Genomic DNA, 21,167 nt, shown 5'->3' with positions numbered 1-21,167 from the left:
CATGAAGTTGCATTCTGACCCATCTTCTTTCCCCTAACTAGATTCTCTTCCAACTGAATTTTCAATACTTAATGTTCTACTAAACTTAGTGTCCCCCATATATCAGATTTCCCCCTCAAAAGCCATTGGTGCCTTCCTGTTTATCGATTAATGACCAAAGTTTGCGTTATGGCATGCAAAGCCCAACACTAAAACTTGTAAGTAGGTTTCACTTAGTGCATCAACACTGATGGATTTCATTTTCTCTGTCTGAAGACTTGTGTTGAAAAGGGATCTAAAGCTACAGCTGAATCCAATGAGAAGGTGTGTGGTGATTGATTGAGGATGGCTGCCATAGCTTTGGTATCTGAGAGTGAGAACCGAACGCTGTATATCTCCTGTCCCTCCTTGACACCACCCAGTATCGTCTCTCATTTCATCTCGGTGTCTCAATGCATAATCTCTCTCTTTTCTCCAGTAACTCCAAATTATCTTATGTTCACAGCCAAGTGAGGGTACAAAAGTACAGCAAGGTCTTCTCCCCACAGAGGGTAAAGTATTTAAGAGGAACTAGCCAACTGCACTTCTTTAGTTTTTAAATATCGCTTGCTTGTGCTATTCATTGCCTCTCACTTTGTTCCACCTTCACTCTCAGCTGGTCTATTCCACTGTTCTCTTCTCTGACTATCATTTCACTGAATCTCTCTTTGACTCTCATTCCAGTTTTTTGCTTGACTCAGAAGATCCCTTCCTTTAATTAATACCAATCTTTCCAGCACTATTTTTTCCAACACCTTCAAATGTGTTCTGTCTTTAAGGCTGACTGACTGGGCTTCCTGATGGGACAGTCCATATCTCACCCTTTCTTTTCTGTATTATGTTGCTTACAATAATGTGTATTTTAATGTAGTGTTTGTTTGATTGAATGAATGAATGAATGAATGAATGAATCACAAGGACTTGGCTTTTAGTAGAACTGAGTATAAAATATGTTGAAAATAAAGTATACTGGAACTTCAGGGAGTTGGGAGTGGAAGAGGATATTGAAAATTGTGGTCAAAGACACCCTGGTCAGACATGCATTGAATTCTGGGAAAATAACCTGGCTATGGACACTGGATCTAGATCTGATAGAACTATAGGCTTTTATTATTATTGTTGTTGTTATTGTTATTATTTGTAGTTCTGGGGGTTGAATGCAGGGCCTTGTGTATATAGACAAGTGTTCAACCACTGGGTGATACTCCCAGATCTAACATTTTTGAGAAAGGCTCAAGTGAAACTTTTACAAACTGGTTCCCTTCCATAGAAGTCTTAGCTTTAAGCTCACCTCCTCCACCTATTGCATTATTCTATTTATTTCCATCAAATAAAGTTTTCATGGTTTTTCTTATTTTTTTACTTTATTAATGTCATGTTTTTCTGATACTATAACAATTGCACAATAGTACTCTTTTTTTTTTTTCCTGTGGAATTGGGGATTGAACTCAGGTCCTTGTGCTTGCCAGGCAAGCAGGCAAGCATTTATTCTACTGAGCTATCTCCCCGGCCCCAATAGTATTTTGACTTATTTACTGCAATGTCCTCAGCCCCTAAAACAATGACTGAGCCTGTTCAAGATGTTGAATTGTTGAATCAATGAATACTTGATTTCCCCTCAATATTGATGGGGGATTGGCTCCAGGGTCCCTGTGAATACACAAATATGTAAATACTCTAGTCCTTTAAAATAACATGATATGGTATTTGCATGTAACCTAAACCAATTTTCTGTATATTTTTAATTATTTCCAATATCTAATACAGTGGTAATTGCTATCCATGTAACTGTCATAACATAATGTTATGAAATAATGGGAAAAAGGCCTACATATCATTAACATACCTGCAGTGATTTGTCCTGTTTGTTCTATTTTTGAGCTGTAATTGGTTCATTAAAGGAGACTGTCCTGGTATCCACTCAGAAAAGAAAGAGGGACACATGTGGCAATCTAGGTGATGGCTGACAATTTGGGGGTAGGTAGAAAAAGAATGATAATGCACTTTTGGTCCCTAGGCCCAGAGAGAGGTAAATAATTAAGCAAAAATCTTAGCAAAAAACTTGTCTATTCTAGACTTTGAGGGAGGCTGAGGCTTACAATGTTATGGAGGGACAGCAGGCAGGAAGATTTTTGGTAGTGGTCAGCCCCCTATGGGGTGGAGGGCTACTCCAGATGTACCAGCCTTAGATCATGTGCAATCTAGCAGAATTTCAGGGAGGCTTCTGTGGAAAATCTAGATATAAAGTATAAAACTTCTTTTCACTCAGTAGAGCATATCAAAAAGTAAATATGATGGCATCATAGGGATAACCTTAAATTTCTATTAAAACGATTATTAGATTTCCACCTTGGAATAAAAACTGGTTGAGTCACCAAGGTATGAATGGACTCAGGCTCAACACGACACTTGAATTCCTCGTAACTTCTTAGTTTAACACATTTTGTGTGGAGATAAATTTCAGGAGCTGGGAAAATGTACTCAACTCTCATTAAAATTTATTAAGAAAGGCACAGTGAAAAGGGAGATTCATCTGAGTTTGGAACTCAGAGTGATAAAATTGTTGCCTTGGATCAATGTATGGGAAAGTAGCTGGATTGAATCCACTGTTTGGGACATTAATGAGTGAAAGCAGGTCCCTTTTGTTAAACAGCCATATCTTGTGAGCTTTGGATAAAAGGTAGAACTGGTTTTGATGTAAAAATGTGAAGAGACTGACCTGAACTTTCCAAATGAAAATGAGAACAACTCTAGCTTATTTGTATTGATTTCTGAGTTCTGCACTAAAGATGTGTAGGGATTTGATGATTTCATGACTAATAAAAAAAACACCATTTCATAATTTCTAGAATTTTCACAAAAAGTCCCACAATTCTATATCCTTATATTTCTGGAGCCCAGTGGTCCAAAGTCAAGCTGTTCACAGGGCTGTGCTCCCTCCAAGGATTCTGGGAGAATTCTCCACATATTGTGACTTAGAACAGTTCCACACGTTCCTGGACTTGTGGCTAATTCTTTCCTGCCTCCATCTTCATATGACATTTCCCTTTGTTTCTATCTTCTGCTTTTTTAAGGATACTTTTCATTGGATTTAGGGACCATTTGGTAATCTAACATGATTCTATCTCAAGATCCTTGTGGCAATTCCATCCACAGACAGCTTATTTTTTAGGTTCTTTTTTTTTTTTTTTTTTTTGTGGAACCAGGGATTGAACTCAGGAGCTTGCGCTTGCCAAGGAAGTGCTTATTCTACTGAGCTATCTCCCTGGCCCCTTGCAGAGAGCTTTTGATACCTCAAATAAAGCCACATTCACTGATTACACTGGTGAGGAAAAGAATGCATTTTTTGAGGAGCCATCGTTCAAACCACTGTGTTTAGGCTACCATGGCTTCCTTCATGGTAGCCTGCGCAGCTTCCTACAGGGCATAATTTTATCTTGCTTTTTTCCTTTTTTTACCTGGCCCAAGCTCACTGCAGAGCAAGTTTCTTTGTCATTCTTCATTTTTACTTTTTCAAATAAACATTGTTATTGCGAAACAAAACAGAACACAAAACAAAACAGCACATTTATATTTACCTTGAGGAGGACATCAGAAGTGAGAATAAGCAAAGACAAACGTGCAATACAGAATTGTATAGGAAGCAACTACTTTCTTTTTGTAATACAGAGTGCTCTAAAGAATGGAAGTATTGGGCATCAAGACAAATCAGGTGACTGTAGACATCTAGAAGTATAGTTCACCTGAAGCAAGATGAGGAATCTTCTGGAAAACTCTAGAGAAACAGCAATTGAATGAAATGATCACTGTAACAGATAATATTTATTCTTCACCTAGTAAAAATACCCTCCCTAACCCTATCTGACCCCACATAGCAGCTAGAACAATCCAGACTTTACTTTCTTGGTCATCTGTGCAGTAGGGCTGTTGAGGATCTCAATTCTGCCAGTTAACACATCTTTGTGAAGGGCTCTGATACTTGTAGTGGGTGACTGTAGACATCTAGAAGTATAGTTCACCTGAAACAAGATGAGGAATCTTCTGGAAAACTCTAGAGAAACAGCAATTGAATGAAATGATTGTTGTAACAGATAATATTTATTCTTCACCTAGTAAAACACCCTCCCTACCCCTATCTGACCCCACATAGCAGCTAGAACAATCCAGACTTTACTTTCTTGGTCATCTGTGCAGTAGGGCTGTTGAGGATCTCAATTCTGGCCAGTTAACACATCTTTGTGAAGGGCTCTGATACTTGTAGTTGAAAACATTCCTTATTGACAGCGGTGCTCTGCTGCAAGAATTCAGTCCTTTCTCCTAACATGATGTTTAATTACTTCACAGGCTCCAGGTTTAGAAAGCAAGAAGCCAAAACATGGAAATATTTCCTTCTGATTTAGAATAGCATTGAGGTCATGTCACCATAGTGTTTGACGATGCTGAGGTTACTGTGACATTTGGCACCTGGAGGACCTGGTCTTAGCTCTTCTCATCTCCAAGGTGCCGGTCAGTTGTTCATGATGGATGGTTTTATTGTCAACTATTTGTAGTTAAGGGAAGAAGTTGCTATACTGAGCCTGGTAAAGGAAAGTTTGTCAAAGAACTCTGCTCATGGGATCTGTTCTCATTATCCAAGTAACAGTTTACTTAACCAACAGTTTAAGGAAAGTGACTAATTTTGTACAATGTCGACTCTTGGTTTGTCATAAATGGCTTTTATCAGATTGAGATACAGAAGACCTATTACGATTTTATTTAGGGTTTTTATCATGACTGGATGTTGGGTTTTGTTAAATGCTTTTTCTGTATCTATTGAGATGATCATGTGGTTTTGTTTCTGCTTCTATAAATAGGATATACATTTAGTAATTTTCTGAGGTTGTATCATCCCTGAACCCCCAAGATGAATCCTACTTGTTCATGGTATGTCATGTTTTTGATGATTTTCTGTATTCTGTTTACCAGTATCTTCCTGAAGATTTTTGCACCTATGTTCATTAAAGAGATTGGCTTGTGATTCTTTTTTTGTTTTTGGTTAGCTTTTTTTCTGAAGGCTTATCAGAGAACTCTTTGTAATTGTAATAGGTCTTCTGTATCTCAGTCTGATAAAATTTATTTTGTAATTTACTATCAGGGTAATGCTTGCTTCAGGGAATGACCAGAATTACTGCTTCCCTTTCAGTTTGATGAATATTGGTATTAGATATTTTTCACGAACTAAAGTATACTTTTATAAATTAAGTCAAAATTTTAAGATATTCTTGTCACTAGTAGTCATTATTGCTTACCCAGCCAGACTGATTTATGAAATCATGTTGTCAATGCAGTGATGAATAATGTTCTTTGATTTTAGTTTTAATATATCTTTATATATGGAAGGAGGTTAAGAATAAATATATTTCAGACGTGTATATTACTTTTTGTAAACTGTGTGCACACGTACTTGCCTATTTTCTCCTATGCTGGTTTTCCTAGTTGGAGTAAGTCTTAACAATCATGATAATACTGAGTTCAATCCCTGGTTCCAACAAAACGAAAACCAGTGATAATAATTGTAAAAGTGTTTTTCCATTTTGCAATTTGTCTTTTGCCTTTGCAGACAGTAGGATTAATATTAAACTAATATTATATTGTTCAATTTATCTTTTTTCCTGCAAATAGTTTTTCTCTGAAAAGTTGTAATTTCTAAGTTTATTTTCATAATGTAGGGCCAAATAATTACTTATCATCCTTTGATTCTCTCTGATTATGGTTAGTTTTTCTTATTTATTGTTTTGTTATTTGAGTTTGCTTTTGAATTTTAAGCTAGATGAAATTTAATTTGTTTCACTTTTATTTTTCAGAGAATCGGGTCTTGAAATTATTTATGGATTTTCCATTTTCTAAAGCAGTATTTCTAAGTCTTAATTTATTCCTTTTTATTTTTCTTACCTTTTACATGATTTATTTTGTAACTTACTTAGTTGTGTTTCTTATTTCTTTATCATTAGAAAAAATTAATTGAACATTATACATTTTCATCTGAGCATTATTTTAACTATATTTTGCAGCATTTTCACTGATGATTTGTTTTTGCATTTTATTATTTTATTAGGAATAATTCCAGATGGGTTATGAAGAAAAAATATTGAGTTTGATGTGTCTTCTAAAAACTCTGAAAGATATGTTCATCAATAAACAACAAAATATCAGCAGAACCATATATACTAGGCAAAGAGTCAGGCTGATACCAAAAGCAACATGCAACATAAAAAAGATATACTATAAAGGAAGGCAATCTGCTGAGTATGAAAATCCACCGCCACAGGGACTCTTGGCAACCAGCACAGAATCAGCTATCAAATCCAAACCACACCAAGGGAAGTTTCATTGATGGGAGCCGGCAGCTGGTCAGGGGGAAGAACTAAGTTCCTCAGTGCAAGAGAGCTGAGTAGTGTTTTGGAGCATTAATCTTTTTGGCAGAAGACAGAAATAAATACAAATGGAATGCTACATTTTTAAATCAGCAGACTGTCCCAGGAATGATAAAGGAATCAGTAAAGTAGCAAGGAGATAATTTCTAAAACATTATTTGTTGTGGTCTCAAAACGCAGTCAAAATGATTTAAAGGTGACATAATAGGCATTTGGGTTTACAAGTGAAATTAAGAGAGGATATTTTTTCCCCAAGTAAAATCTCTTTAAAACCATATTGCTAAATGGCAGCATCATACTTGGTGAATAATAATTGGCAACAAAATAGGTTGAAACTGCCTAAACCAGTCCCGGATATTGTTTAATAACCAAGATGCAAACTAATTTTGCTGTAACAAGCCTAGGCCAATTCTATCAAAGGTGTCTGAGCTTAACGTATCCGAGGTTCCACATTCAGCTTCCTTTAACGTTTTGAAAGCTCATTTGACAGCCAGTCCACTCCTTCATACAGACCTGTTCCTTGTGTAGCGCAAGTGGCTTGAACATACCACGTTCTGTTCTGAAGAGACCCAATTTATCTGTCATTTCACTGATGGCCACAGCGTTTGGCAAATCCTGTTTGTTCGCAAACAGCAGCAGCGCTGCATCTTGCAGCTCGTCTTCCTGAAGCGTATTCTGCAGTACAGTTGCTCCTTCCTGAATTCTTTCACGATCCTTGCTATCTACCACAAAAACAAGACCCTGGCTATTCTGGAAGTATTGCTCCACAGAGGCCGAATTTTATCTTGACCACCAACATCCCACACTGTGAGACAAATGTTCTTATGTGCTACTGTTTCCACATTAAAACCAACGGTGGGAATGGCGGTAACTATCTCCCTTAAGTTGAGTTTGTTCAGAATGGTGGTCTTGCCGGAGCATCCAATCCAACCATCAGGAGACGAATTTGCTTCTTGCCGACCCGGCGGGAGAAGAGCGAGGAGGTGAGGTCCAGGGCGGCGGTGGCTCTTGCGATGGGCCAGAAAAGGGCTCCGTGCCAACCCGGGCCTTCGCCTTCTACGCTCCGGATAAAGAGATGAGAACCGCGGGGGAAAGAGGGCAGTCGGGTGACCGCAGGCCAGAAGCGCAGGCTGGAAGCAGCCGGGCGAAGAACTATCTGGGTGCTGGCGCCTGGTGCGGGAGCACCTAGCTTGGGATCCAAAGCCCAGCAAGGCTGGTCCCCATCCCCCATCCCCAAGCTTCCCGCGCTGCAGGCGCTGCCGCGTCTGCACACCTCGGGGATAGGCCCCCTTGGCGCAGCCTCATTGACATGGCCTTGGGGAACAGGCCTTCACTGGTAATTTTTGAGTTCTTCAGATTGGGTTTGGTTTCTCTTTTGCCCAGTGAATTGATTAGGAAAGTTTTTAAAAAAAATTTAGGTGGTAGTATTTTTTGCTTTGACATTAATTTATATTTTTCTTTAATTCCAAATGGCCAAATTTAGAAAATGCTGCCTACCCATCAAAAGATGGTCTACTTTTCTTTTCTTTTCTTTTCTTTTCTTTTCTTTTCTTTTCTTTTCTTTTCTTTTCTTTCTCTTTTCTTTTCTTTCTTTCTTTCTTTCTTTCTTTCTTTCTTTCTTTCTTCTTTCTTTTTTTCTTTCTTTCTTTCTTTTTTTTTTAGATATTTACTTTTTGTGTTTATAGTGCATAGTTTTGGTATGGCCTGGAAAGGCTACTGTTTTACAGTATTTGTTCTTTTCCTTATTTGCTCTTTGTTTTTTCTCCTCTGGATTTAAATAACATACTTTAAAGCCTACTAATACTTCCCTATTTCTTTTTTTTTTTTTTTTTTTTTTTTTTTTTTTTTTGTGGCCTGCTCAGCCCACCCTGAGGGTGGAGCTGGAGTGACACATGATGGGGGCCATTGAACCGCAGTCCCTGCGCTTTGTCTAAGCTTGTCTAAGCAGGTGCTTTAGACTGCTGAGCTATCTCACTGGCCCATTTCTCTATTTCTTGTAATATTTCCAATATATGCTATGTTGTGAAATGTTTGTTTTATTAATTGTAAACTGTTCTCATTATCTTTCCTAATAAATGCTTTTGGTACGAATGCTGGTAGTATTTTTAAAGATCCCAGTTCCTCCTTTTCCTTTCATTGACGTCTGCCAGTCTATGATAATCACTCTTTTCAGGTCATGTTTTACAAGTGGCACATTTGTGATCCAACCCAAAGGTCTTTTCTCTGTTGATGGATAGATTAAATTCATTTTTGGGTAAAGAAAAAATATGTTTAGTCTCAATTTTTCATACACTTTATACCATGTTTTCTGGCTTGGCAGCTGTAAGCATTTGTAACTGTGTAGTCTATTTCTTTTGCTTATGGATTCAGAGATTTCAGCCTGCGGTTGATGATGGGTCTGAGGTGAGATACAATATCATGGCAGAAGGGCCTGGTGGACCAAAGCCATGCTCCTCCTGTCAGCTGGGAAACAAGGAAGAATAGGCAAGGAGTGGGCAGGGACCAGACACAGTCCTCAATGCCACATTCCCTTGATGCACTCCTTTTAGCTAGGCTCCAACTCTACCATCACCTCCCAATAATGCCACAAATTATAATCTCATCAGTAGATTAATCCACTGCTGAAGTTAAAGCTTTCGTGAACCAATCACTGCCCTCCCAAATCCATGAGCTTGCAACCAAGTCTTCAGCATATGTGTTTTGGAAGCACTTCAAATAGAAATCATAATATGTAGGCATGACAGAGTAGTCAGTTTTTGTGATGGGACTGAGGTAAGGATAGGAAAATAGCATCGTACAGAAAGTGTATTGGGAACATCAGATTACTTTAAGTTACCTTACTTGTAAGGATTAAACCACAGTGGGGTTTCTTCTGTTGTATAAAACCAATCTCTTGTTTCCATTGGAGACTTGGCTATTTTCGCCTTCCTAATTTCTTGGAAGGAAAGGAAAGCAAGGCAAATAATTTAGTTTCAGTTCAGTGAGTGATTCCATTTTGATTGGTCTATTAGGAACTAGTGCAGGAACTGAATGGCCTCCTGTAAATTTATTGAAGTTTTCAAAAGTCCATATCAACAGGAGAATGGAGAAACTCTGATATATGTGTATGAAGAACTATTGATACACAACAACAGGGAAGGGGCTCAGAATAGGAGAAGACAGGCAAAAAAACGTGCACACTATATGGTAGGAAACGGTGACCAACTGATTCTTGGAAACCAAACAGTGATTAGTTCTTGGGAAGGACTACCTGAAAATAAGAAAAGTTTTTTTTTTCTTTTAATCTTACTTTATGCAACTGTGTATCAATGTAAAAAAAAAAAAAAGAAAAGAAAAACCAAAAGAGAAAAGAAAACAAAGGATTCAATACGTATCCTATGTTGGTAGAGTCACCACAAGACCTTGGGTTCCTGCTTAGTTCTCTTTGGATTCCTAATAGAGTGCATAGTTTCCCAGGGATTCCCTCAGACTCTCAGCACTGCCCCCCTGGCATTGCTCACGGGCATCACATCACCATAAATCCACTTCACATAGGTATGCATCATAGCTCCCTGGTCCTTAGAGGCTTGCCACTCCGTGAGGGACTCCATCGAACCATGTCATTGCCTGAAGAGTTTACCTGCTTTGTAGGTAGAGGGACAGGATTGAGCATCAAAAAGTCATTGCAGTTCACTTTGCCTGAAATTAAGTGCTAAGGAGTAATAATGGATCTTTTATGCTGTATGCATGTTTTCCTTTCCATTAAATCTCAAATATGCTGTTTGCTTTTGTATCCTTAGTTCAGGCTGCTTTGAAATCCATAGGGGGAAAGAAACCCTTCATTAAGTTCAGCAGCACGGCCCTGTAATGCAGCAGTACTCCTATTTGGTTTTCCTTCTGTAAATATTTGTGCTCTCTCAGGCTAAGGAGTGGTTTGTGCTAAAGACTAAAATATCCCCATTGATATCCTCCAGGTGCGGCAGGAAATGCCTGACCCTTCACCCCAGCCCTACAATGACCTCAACCCCTTTCCCGAGGACCACCCTCCAGGCTGCCCTAATATGGAGTCAAGATCACCTCTGTCTGTTGACGGCTGAATAGCAGGAGAAGATGGAACTGAAATTGAATGGTTATAGCAACCCAGCTTTTTTTTTTTTTCACTAGAAAGGTGAAGGTTACTTTGCTTTCATTACTGCCTTCGAGCTTGTTAATGAAAAGATGGAAAAGCAATATTGACAACACTGAAGTCCAATTTGTCCAGATATTGAGAAATATCTGGACATTTATTATAGAAATGAGAACTATCTGGACATTCATTATAGAAATGAGGCCAACAACAAATGAAAAAGTAAGATATGTGATATGACCAATAATAGAAAGAAAACTGCCAAAGTCTTAGAGAAATAGTTCTTTTTTTCTCCTGGGTCGGGGTTTTCAAATTTCTGCTTTCCACAAAAGGTCATACTATGAATGTTAATCCAAATTAAAAGGTCCTACTTTAGCTTCAGGATCTGTTTGCTTACTTATCTTGCCTGGCTAACTCAATTTATAGCAAGGGAGTTTTGCTCATTCACCCCATAAACATTTATTCAACTGCATGCTAGCCCAGGTTTTTCATTTACACAGTTAGTTCAATTTTACATCTCTATAAATTTACTTCCTTTTTCAATTTCCTAAACTTTTGTTTTGCTCATCCATGTCCAAGCTGTGATGCCCCATGCATTTTTAAGTTACCTCTTGTGCAGATGGCCCTATCTGACTCCTCAGACTGAGGAGGTGCAAATCGAGTCACCTTGGTAAACACATAGGAAATGATTTATTGTGAATACATTCCAAAATGTAATCTAAGTCTTTGAATCTTAATATGAAAGAAAATAGCATAAACTTAATTTATCTTTAATTTTTAACAATAACCTGATGAAAATTGAAATAAATGTACAAAAATGGAGAAAATAAATTGATGTGAGACCAGAAATTTTTCTAGAGGAAAGAAATGTGATTATAGTGTAAAAATGCATAATATCAATAAAAATAGGCAAAAGTCATAAGCTGCAAGGAGATCTTGAATATATTTTGTTTTACTCTTGATCTTAAGGTCTTGCACAGCTCAGATATAGTGATCCTCCTGTTTTCAGCCTCCCCAGCACTGGAATTATGGGCATGCACCACCACGCCTGGACTTGGGGGCCTTCAGCATGCCCTGGGGATGGGGCCAGCGCAGCTCAAATTTACAAGACACAATTTCTCAGCACTTTGTAAGAAAATTAAATCAATTACAAAAGAATATGACAGCAAAAAAACCCCTCAAAACTAAACTACATTGAAATTTATTTATTTATTTAGATTTTTTTCACTTTTTTTTTTTCCTCAAAGCTGGGGATTGAACTCAGGCCCTTGCACTTGCCAGGGAAGCGCTTATTCTACTGATACATCTCCCTAGTCCCTTTTCTCACTTTAATGAGAAAAAAAAAATAACAGTTTTGAAGCAGGTTAGCAGGACAATTAAAATAATTAATACATTGCATATTGTTGTCTTTTTTTTCAAAGTTTTATTGATAAACAGATAGCAATGAGACAATTTCAAATCAAATCGGAAGTAGTTTCAATAAATATTACACTGCATATATTCTTCTTAGTGGTTAATTGCTGTACAAGATGCGGACTTGTGATCCTATTTACAAACACCATTAGAACAAATCATTCTATTCATTAAGAGAATGCAACTATATATCTATCCCAACCACTTTGAATACACAGATACAAAATGGACATTCATAGGCATACCCCATTTTTTCTAAGTTCCGTTATTGAATATTATAGGTGTGTAAACTCAGAAAAATATTCTAAAAGAGTCCAGTAGCCCATAATAGCATTGGGTCTTCTGTTTAACTGGCAATGTCAGAAATTATTGACCTGAGTCCCCCACAGCTCAACTTAACAGCATGGCTTTATTTCCTATATTTCATCTTCATACTTTTCTACTGGATGGTTAAGACCAAGGTAAAGCAGGACCTATGCAACAAGAGTTGTAGCTTTTTGGTCTGAGAAGGTCAGTGAAATGCCCTCAGGATTTATCCTGAGATCCTGTACCTCAGATTGTAGAACCTTTGTCAGTGCAGCCATGTGGATGAGTCACGGCCATTGCTTGGCCAATGTGCTCTCTGTGAAAGCCTGAGAGAGTGTCTTCTCCCCATGTGACTCTCCTTAGGCCCACTTTACAACATCGATCACTTTCCTCTTTGGCCCCATAATCTTCTTGATCAGAAAATTTGGGACACTACCGAGGTACATGACTTTACAGTACAAGTTCTCATATGTCCTGAGTCTTAATTGACCTTAGAAGACTAGGGCCAAAATGTTGGCTTTCCTTGTAGCCCTCCTTTTTCTCTAATTTTGGTCTGCAAACTTAGGTTGTTAACCATCCAGAAGACAAGCTTATTGTTATTATCAAACAATTTAGGCTATCAAGCTTAACCTCTCTATCTCACTGCATTTCAAACATCTTAGGCATATTAAGGAACGGTTTTTTTTCTTCAGTTTTTGTTTTTTTGACTTTTAGTTCCTTCCTTATTTTGTTAAAAAACATTTAAAAATTAGATTATATTTTAAAAATGGGATAAAGAATTCTATGCTTCTCATGTTTGCACATAAGTCCAAAAATCTCACCATATACAACCTTGAAGCAGGACAGTCGCACAATATTCCTTTTCCTGTCTCTTGCTTTCATTCACCACCCCCTTCTTCTTGAACATCCACATACCCGAGAGACATCTTAGCAGTAACTGGCATGTCATGAGCATATTGTTGTCTTAATAGTAGTTATTCAGAGGACAAGATGTAGACATGATATCTTGTCTAAACAATATTAGTGGCAGATGCAGGGGTCTGAGGTTTGATCCCCAGTCCTGACCCCTAGTGCACTGAGATGGGAATCGAGACTGGGTGTGGTGGTGCATGCCTATAATCCCAGCACTTGGGAAGCTGAAAACAGGAGAATCTCTACAAGTCTGATATGTGTAACGAGACCCTGTAGACCCTGTAGGCCTTGCACTAAAAATACAAAATAAATAAATAAATACATTAAAAAATGCAAACCTTTCTTCTCAAGGAACTAAGAGAAAGTAGCTGTATATCTATCTTAGCTTGTGTACATTGAAATTTATTTTGCAAAAAAATTTATAGAGGGCTGGGGAGACAGCTCAGTAGAACCAGCACTTGCCTGGCAAGTGCAAGGTCCTGAGTTCAATCCCCAGTACTGCAAAAATAAATAAAATAAATAAATAAATAAATAAATAATTTATAGAATGAGAAAATCAAAACTGCAATGATAACCTATTTATAAGTAAGGGTTTACCTACCCTCTGCCTTTTCCTGAGTGAAGTCCTAGAGTGTAGAAGGTGGAGAAGCATCAGTGAACAGCTCTTCTTCCCTCATAGAACTTGCAGTGGATGAAGAAGGGTAATGTGTCTGTCTTCTGCAGAGCAAGAAGTCCTCTGCTGGATAGGTAACGCTTGGCTCCTGGAGCTCTTCGTGTCAAAAACTAATGGAAGGGGCTGGTGAGATGGCTCAGTGGTCTAAAGCACCTACTCAGAACAAGCTTAGCAAAGCACAGGGACCGCGGTTCAATCCCCCAGCACCACATGCCAGCCAGCCCCACCCCCTGGTGGGATGAGCTGGCCACACACACACACACACATAAATAAATAAATAAATTAAAAAAAAAAAACTAATGGAAGAGAAAAGCGATGAGATAATCTTCCTAAGACAAAATGTGACCTGCTACAATGCCAGAAGGGAAACATCCAGTTGTTGCTTCAGGCTTTTCATCTGAACTGCGTTTTTAATAACTCCTCATGACCTCTTTGGCAGGTGGGCTGCCTCGGGGAAGTGGGGTAAATGGTGGGAATTAACAAGGTAAAATAGCAATCTCCACGAAGCAATTTGCAAATGTCACTGCTATTGTACTTTTTCACTACACAAGAAGAGCAAAAAGAAACAACCACAGAAACAAGGAGAAAATAAAAATAAAAACAACCAAGAAACTGAATGAGGAGGAACAAGTGAATAAGAAAATAAAAGTAGAAAGTAACAAAAAAAATGCAATTTGTTAATTAGTGAAATAGTTCTTCGAAAGGGATAGTAAAATAATATTAAGATGGGATTAGTGAAAAAATTCAAAAAATATGCAATATTAATAATATAGTAAAAGCATAAGAGATATATAATAACTATTAATGGTAATAAATTTTCGTCCTAATCAATTATCCATATTTCAAGCATAATACAAATTGCCAAATTAAAAAAAATCAAATTAATGCTGATAAAATCTAGATGTACATAAAACCCAAAAATATTTATGAAAGAATTCATCTGAGTGTGAGTGTACACATCTGCTCTCCCTGGGAGGCTGGGATAGGAGGATTGCAAATCTGAACCCAATCTTGGAGACTTTGCCACTTAGGATCATGTCTGAAAATAAAAAAGTAGAAAAAGGGCTGGGCAGATAACTCAGTGTGAAGGCCTGGGGTTCCATCTGTAGTACCACAGACAAACAAACAAAACCAACCTTTATGCCCTATAAAAAGTGTCTACATATAATTTTATGATCAGTTTGCCTTGATTTTTATGAAAGTACTTTTGTGATAAAACTTATGAGTGCTTTGGAAAAATAAAAGAAAAATTTGTATCACTTATTCTAAGACCTAGCAGGATAAAAAAGCAACACAGGTATGAATCTCTTTGAAGGCCACAAATTTTGTTCAAAATATATCAAAAAATTAAATCAATCTGTGGGACCAGGGAGATAGCTCAGTAGAATAAGCACTTACTTGGCAAAGTCAAGGTCCTGAGCTCAATCCCCAGTACCACAAAAAAAAAAAAAAATAAAAAAAAAAAAAACTGGGGATCTGTGTTTCAACTGAGGTTATTTGGAGGAATGAATCCATAGAAAACATACATGTAATTGATAGGTATTCCTTACAGAGTCAGGTCCACAATAGCCTTGGGTTTGCTAGAGCTGAAAAATCTAGAGGCTGCTCAGCCCAAGAAGAGGGAAGCCACAAAACAAGAGGGATCAAAGATGCAGCTCCAATCCAGGAGCTCTGATGATGAGCTTCAGGCCCTGAAGGTCACTGTGAAGTCACCAGGGCAAGTCTACGTTGGAAAGCTGAAGAAATTGGAGACTGAGGTCCTAAGGTGATGGGGAGGACTGGCGCTCTTCAGAAATGGCATACTTCCTTCTTCTTCTCTTTTTATTTCCATCCAGGCTACAGGACTATTGCTTGGTGCCACCAGTCTCTGGGATAAGTCCTTTCCCCTCATCTTGTGAGCCTACATGTCACTGACCCACAGACACATCCAGAACTGTGTTTTACTACACTGAAAGAAATTCTTTTATGACATGTTGCAATTAATGGTCATTGCTTTTTGTTAATACACTTATAAATTAAGAATGTTAACATACTTATAAATTAAGAACTATGATAGAAGCAAAATTATACATTGAAAAGGATTTATCTTGAAACTAGTAAGATAGATATGTAACAGAAAAACTAAGTTAGTTGTTTATAATGCAAATTAAAGGACTTTATAATCCTCTATATGAATATCCCATATGTAATAGATAAAATTCAACATGCAATACTGATAAAAATTCATTATAAGTAATGGCAGCAGAGTAGAGCTCTAGTGTGTAGTGCTTAGACAGAAAAAGTAAACTGTCAAAGAATTCAGACCACTGAGTACTTGTAACTTAGACCAACTTGACTTTTGACTTATCAGATCAACTTGCTACAGAAAATGAGAAATAGTGTGGCACAGATCAGGCGTTCTGGTCATGACAGAAGAGACAAGTACAATTCTTATCAGAGGACCTCTTTCCCTGAAGATAGATGTGCAGAATGAAAAAGGTCACCCCAGGGTAGAGAGAGAGAGAGAAGAAGGTCCTGGGAATCCCCATTTCCAGGGAGCAGAAGCCTAGATATCTCAGCAAATCAGAGTTCAGCTTAGGATGAGTCTGCTGCAAAGAAGAAGAAAAATGAGCTGGACCCACTCCTTGCTCACAGCGGTGGAGCATACATTCCTCCTGCAAAGCTCAGATGATGAAAAAGCAGATTACACATAAAAATAGATTATCATACCAGAGGATGAGCATTGAGTCCTTAAAGAAGTCGATCCATGGTCTTATCAACAAAATAAAGTTTCCAATGTAAGTATTATTATAAAAGAGCTTCTTTAAGAAAATATGGTGAGAAAAAGAGGGGTGCTTTCCAGACCTGTTTCACAAGCACAGAGCACATCTCCAATCTTCACACATGTCTATGCAACATTGGTGGCAATGATCAACTCAGTTTCCCAACAAATTAGAGAATTGATCCTCAAGAAGTTAATCCTTAATTTTTGAAAAGGCTATCAAAGAAATGATAAGCAACTTTGTCTGACTGCTTCAATATTTGTAGCACATCTTATTAACCAAATGTGGTACATGAAGTTCTATGCTTAGAGATGCTCACTTTGCTCTTGGAAAGACCAACGGATGCCAGTGTCGAAGTGGCTATTGGCTTTCTAAAGGAATGTGCTCTCAAGTTAACATAAGTGCCACAAAGAGGAAGCAACACAATCTCTGAACACCTTTGAAACATTCTCCAGGAATCTGAAATGGATAAAAGAGTTCAGCACATGATTGAAGTGATGCTTTCGGTATGGAAGGACAGATTCAAGGGCCACCCAGTCATCCTAGAAGGACTCGACCTCATTGAAGAGGACGATCAGTTCACACATATGCTGCCCTTGGAGGATGACTATAACCCAGAGAATGTTCGCAATGTTTTCAAGATGGATCCTGATTTTATGGAGACTGAAGAAAAGTACAAAGCTCTGAAGAAAGAAATACTTGATGAAGGAGACAGTGATTCAAATGCAGACTAAGAGGCAGGAAATAGGAGGAAGAAGAAGAGGAGGAAGAAGACAATGAAAGACAAAAAGTAATTATTCATGATAAAACAAAGGAATCTAGTCTCATTTCATTATACAATATATCTTGCTTTTCAGTCAAGTTTAGATTTTGAAGGATGTGCTCACAAATTACTGAAAATGGAATTTCCTGAAGGTCAAGTGAAAGAGCTTTGCAATATGACACCTGATTGCTGTGCCAAACAAAGGAAATATGAGAAATCTTTTGGCTTGTTAACTGGGCGATTTTCATGCTGAACAAAGAATACATGGAATCTTTTGAAAGTATATTCAAAGAACAGTATGATACCATTCATCGCCTAGAAACAAACAACTTGAGGAATGTTGCCATGATATTTGCTCACCTCTTGCACACTGACTCGCTTCCGTGGAGTGTTCTTGAATGTGAAGAAACCACTACATCGTCTAGTAGAATTTTTGTCAAAATACTCTTCCAGGAACTGTGTGAATACATGGGCCTTGCTAAACTGAATGCAAGATTGAAGGACAAAATGTGACAGCCATTCTCTGAGGGATGATTGTCCCACGATAATCCAAGAAACACTCGACTTGACATCAACTTCTTTACCTTACAGGTCTTAGAGGTTTAATGGGTGAAATGAATGAGCATCTTAAAAATACAACCAAAATTATTATGGCTCAGAAACCGGGTGTTAAACAAACAAATCCTTGCTGCGTTCTTTGTCTTTGGTGTCTTCAGATTCTGACTGTGGACTCGGACTTTGAGAGCCGTGAGAGCAGCTCAGAATCGTCCAATGCAGACAGTGGTTCTTCATCCTCCAGGAGCAGTAGCTTGGTCTCAGCTAAAGATATGAGAAAGAAGGGATAGACAAAGGCAGGAAGTAAGGATAGAGATAAATCAGCCAGGAGCCAACAAACAAATATGAGGAGACAGGAGAAAAGATGAGCAGAACAAAAACACCAGGAAACAAGATCTGAGAGAGACAGGAGATCAGGAAAACACAGAAGTCAAACTTCAAGAGATAAAAATTGTAGAGATCCTGTAGCAAAACACACATCAGAAAGGAGCATTCTGGGGGCCAGGGAGATAGCTAAGTAGAATAAGTGTCTGCCTGGGAAACACAGGGTCCTGAGTTCAATCTCTGATACTGAAAAAAAAAAAAGCATTCTTGCCAAAGGACACAGTTATAATAGGTTTGGGAATGACTGAGACAAAGAATGAATATGGATTGGGAAAATATGCATTGTAATCCACGAAAGAAGAGAAGAGAGAGGAAAAAAGAGTTTTTCAGAAAACGAGAATTACAGACTCTAAAATATGAACAGTGAAAATTCTAGAACATCAGACAGATCAAAGTCAAGAGAGAAGAAAAGAAAACATGCAAGCTTTCAGAGTGAGGAAGACAGGTATCAGAGCTGTGTGGAAAGATGATGGTAAAAATCAGGTAGATACTCTGAACATTCCACAGAGTCACAGAAACATCAGGACCAGAAAAAAGTAATTCTACAAAATAACACAACCAAACATGCTTTATGTTCAGTTGAAAGTATTTTTTACGTTGATGAAACTTATAGAGTTCTTGTATAAAGTGTGGCTTTGTATTTGAAAAATTTAAAAATATTTTCATTTTAACATGTTTTGTAATTGATACATTCAGTGGTTTCATATAAAATTATTGGAAGAGAAAAATCTCTACAGAGAAAAAATGTAAGTCTTCCTCAGTCAAATGTTAAAAAAATCATTATATTCCAAGGAGACTTTAAAAAAAATTTTTTTTAAAAAATGTTTTATTTCTTTATTTATTTGCTATGCAGCTCAGACACATAGTGATCCTCCTGCTGAGACTATAGGTATGTGCCACCACACCTGGTTTCGGTGGCTGGCTTGGCTCGGGGCCGGCATGGCATGTGGTTCCATGGATTGAACCTGGGCCTTTGTGCTTGGCAGGCAGATGCTTAAACCATGGATCTGTCTCCTCAGCCCAAGGAGACTTTCATAATGTCATGAAGAACATTCATTCTAAACTATCATACATACTGAAGTATTAGAGAAGGATCCTCAAGTCAGAAAATGGTGTCTGATGTGAGCAATTTTCCTTAATTTTTTAATGAAAATTTTAAATATCAATTTAATTAACAGGAAAATGACAATAGTAGAAGATAGAACTATTAGAAGTAAAAATAAAAGTTTGTATTAGTTGATAGAAGGATAGCATATCCAAAAAAAAAAAAAAAAGAAAAGAAAAAGAAAAAGAAAATTACCTGAAGGTCATAAGTAAATCTAGAAGATGCTGTATATGAATTAAGAAAAATATACATATGAATGATGAAAATCAAGAAACATGGCTATAGAAGGTGAGAGAAATGTGGTCCTCCAAGAAGGGAGGCATCATAGCATGTTTGTATAACTTTTAAAAATTAGTGGGTGTAAGAACAAAGAAAGGATGGGAAGTGTCATGGTATGAAGAAAATGAGGAGTTGGGGAGATGTAAGCCCTCAGGCCCCTGCAGGTGGACACATCCAGAAGGAGGCTGAGGGCTGTTCACAGAGGGCCCAGTGAGGCTGCAGGACAATCCACACCTGGAGGCCCAAGGGCCAATGCTTTCAGGGAGGAGCAAGGAGCGTATTGCTGAGAGGCCAGAGGAATAGGCTAGAGAAGCCTCTGAATTATGCATCAGAGAGGTAGGTGGTGGTGCCCTGGTCGGGGTTGCTAGGGTGGAGCATCAGGAACATTGCATTGATATAGGTTGACTAGAGAACAGGAGATACAAAGGTACAGTGACTTCAAGTGGTTTTTCACAAAGTTTTTAATGTGGATGTGAAGTCAGAAGTGACAATGTGGAATTTGGGAACGTTTTGTTTTCCCCAAAGCCAATAGAAATTAAGTGGCGCTGATTTGCTCCTGAAAATTACCAAGGAAGAAATTGATTAATTATACAGGGGAAAAGGGAACATTACAGAAAAAAATATTTGAGAAGAAGGTAGAGAGGACCCTGTATAAATGACTGCAAAAATGATTCTTAGATACCAAGATATGCAAATTTACTTTGTGATTACCAAATTAATCTCTCCAATGAAAAAGTTTTTCATTAAAATCTTAACATTCAAAATATTAAATTTGGTAAAACTAAGTGCTTGAGAATTGCTAGCATGATTTGGAAAAATGAAAGTTATGAGGATTAAGATGTTTTATCACATATTAATGCTGCTCATAAAGTTCAATAATGTTTTGTGATGAGGATAAACAAATTAGTGGTACAGGATTTCTAGAAATAAGACTCAAATGATTAGTAAGCAGTTAGTGTGTGTTAAGATGCAGAAAAAAACAAATACTAAAAACCCCAATACATGCTTACTCATATCTGTTGACCTATTAGGAAAAAGAAAAAAAAAAGGTTAGAACACATCATTAAATAGTACATTAAAATATATTCCAGGTAAATTCGTACTATAACAGAGCTATTAAAAAACATAATGGGCTCCAAAACATACTTTCAAAGGCAAATAGAGTTGTAAAGGGTTTAATAGGTGGGTAATATAAAAATCATAGCCCTATTATTGGGTTTAAAAATGATGGGCTTGTTGAAGTCCGTCGTTCATGAATTTATAGAAGAATATTTTAGAAAAGGGAAAAAATCACAAAAATAATGTAACTTAACTTCCAAATTAGAACATTATAAAAGAGCTTTATTGTACTTTTCATATCTTACACTAAGATTATTTGTGTAGCACAAAATAAAATCTAGAAGACAATATTCTATTTACTTATACGTTTTACTTATGGAAGGAAATCACCTACTACAATGTTAATTATCTAATTTTTTC

At 37.5% G+C, this 21,167-nt stretch overlaps 2 pseudogenes; one reads left to right on the top strand and one right to left on the bottom strand.

Annotated features, from left to right (window-relative positions):
- Nucleotides 1-6,742: 6,742 nt before the first annotated feature.
- LOC101564814 lies at nucleotides 6,743-7,662 on the bottom strand (annotated as a pseudogene).
- A 7,827-nt stretch (nucleotides 7,663-15,489) lies between these two features.
- Nucleotides 15,490-21,167, top strand: part of LOC101564428 — a 31,071-nt pseudogene continuing 25,393 nt past the window's right edge.

Source organism: Octodon degus, unplaced genomic scaffold, assembly GCF_000260255.1.
Source record: "Octodon degus isolate 3935 unplaced genomic scaffold, OctDeg1.0 scaffold00253, whole genome shotgun sequence".
NCBI classification, from domain to species: domain Eukaryota; kingdom Metazoa; phylum Chordata; class Mammalia; order Rodentia; family Octodontidae; genus Octodon; species Octodon degus.
The sequence above is the reverse complement of the archived record's forward strand: the minus strand, read 5'-3'. Positions and strand labels throughout refer to the sequence as shown.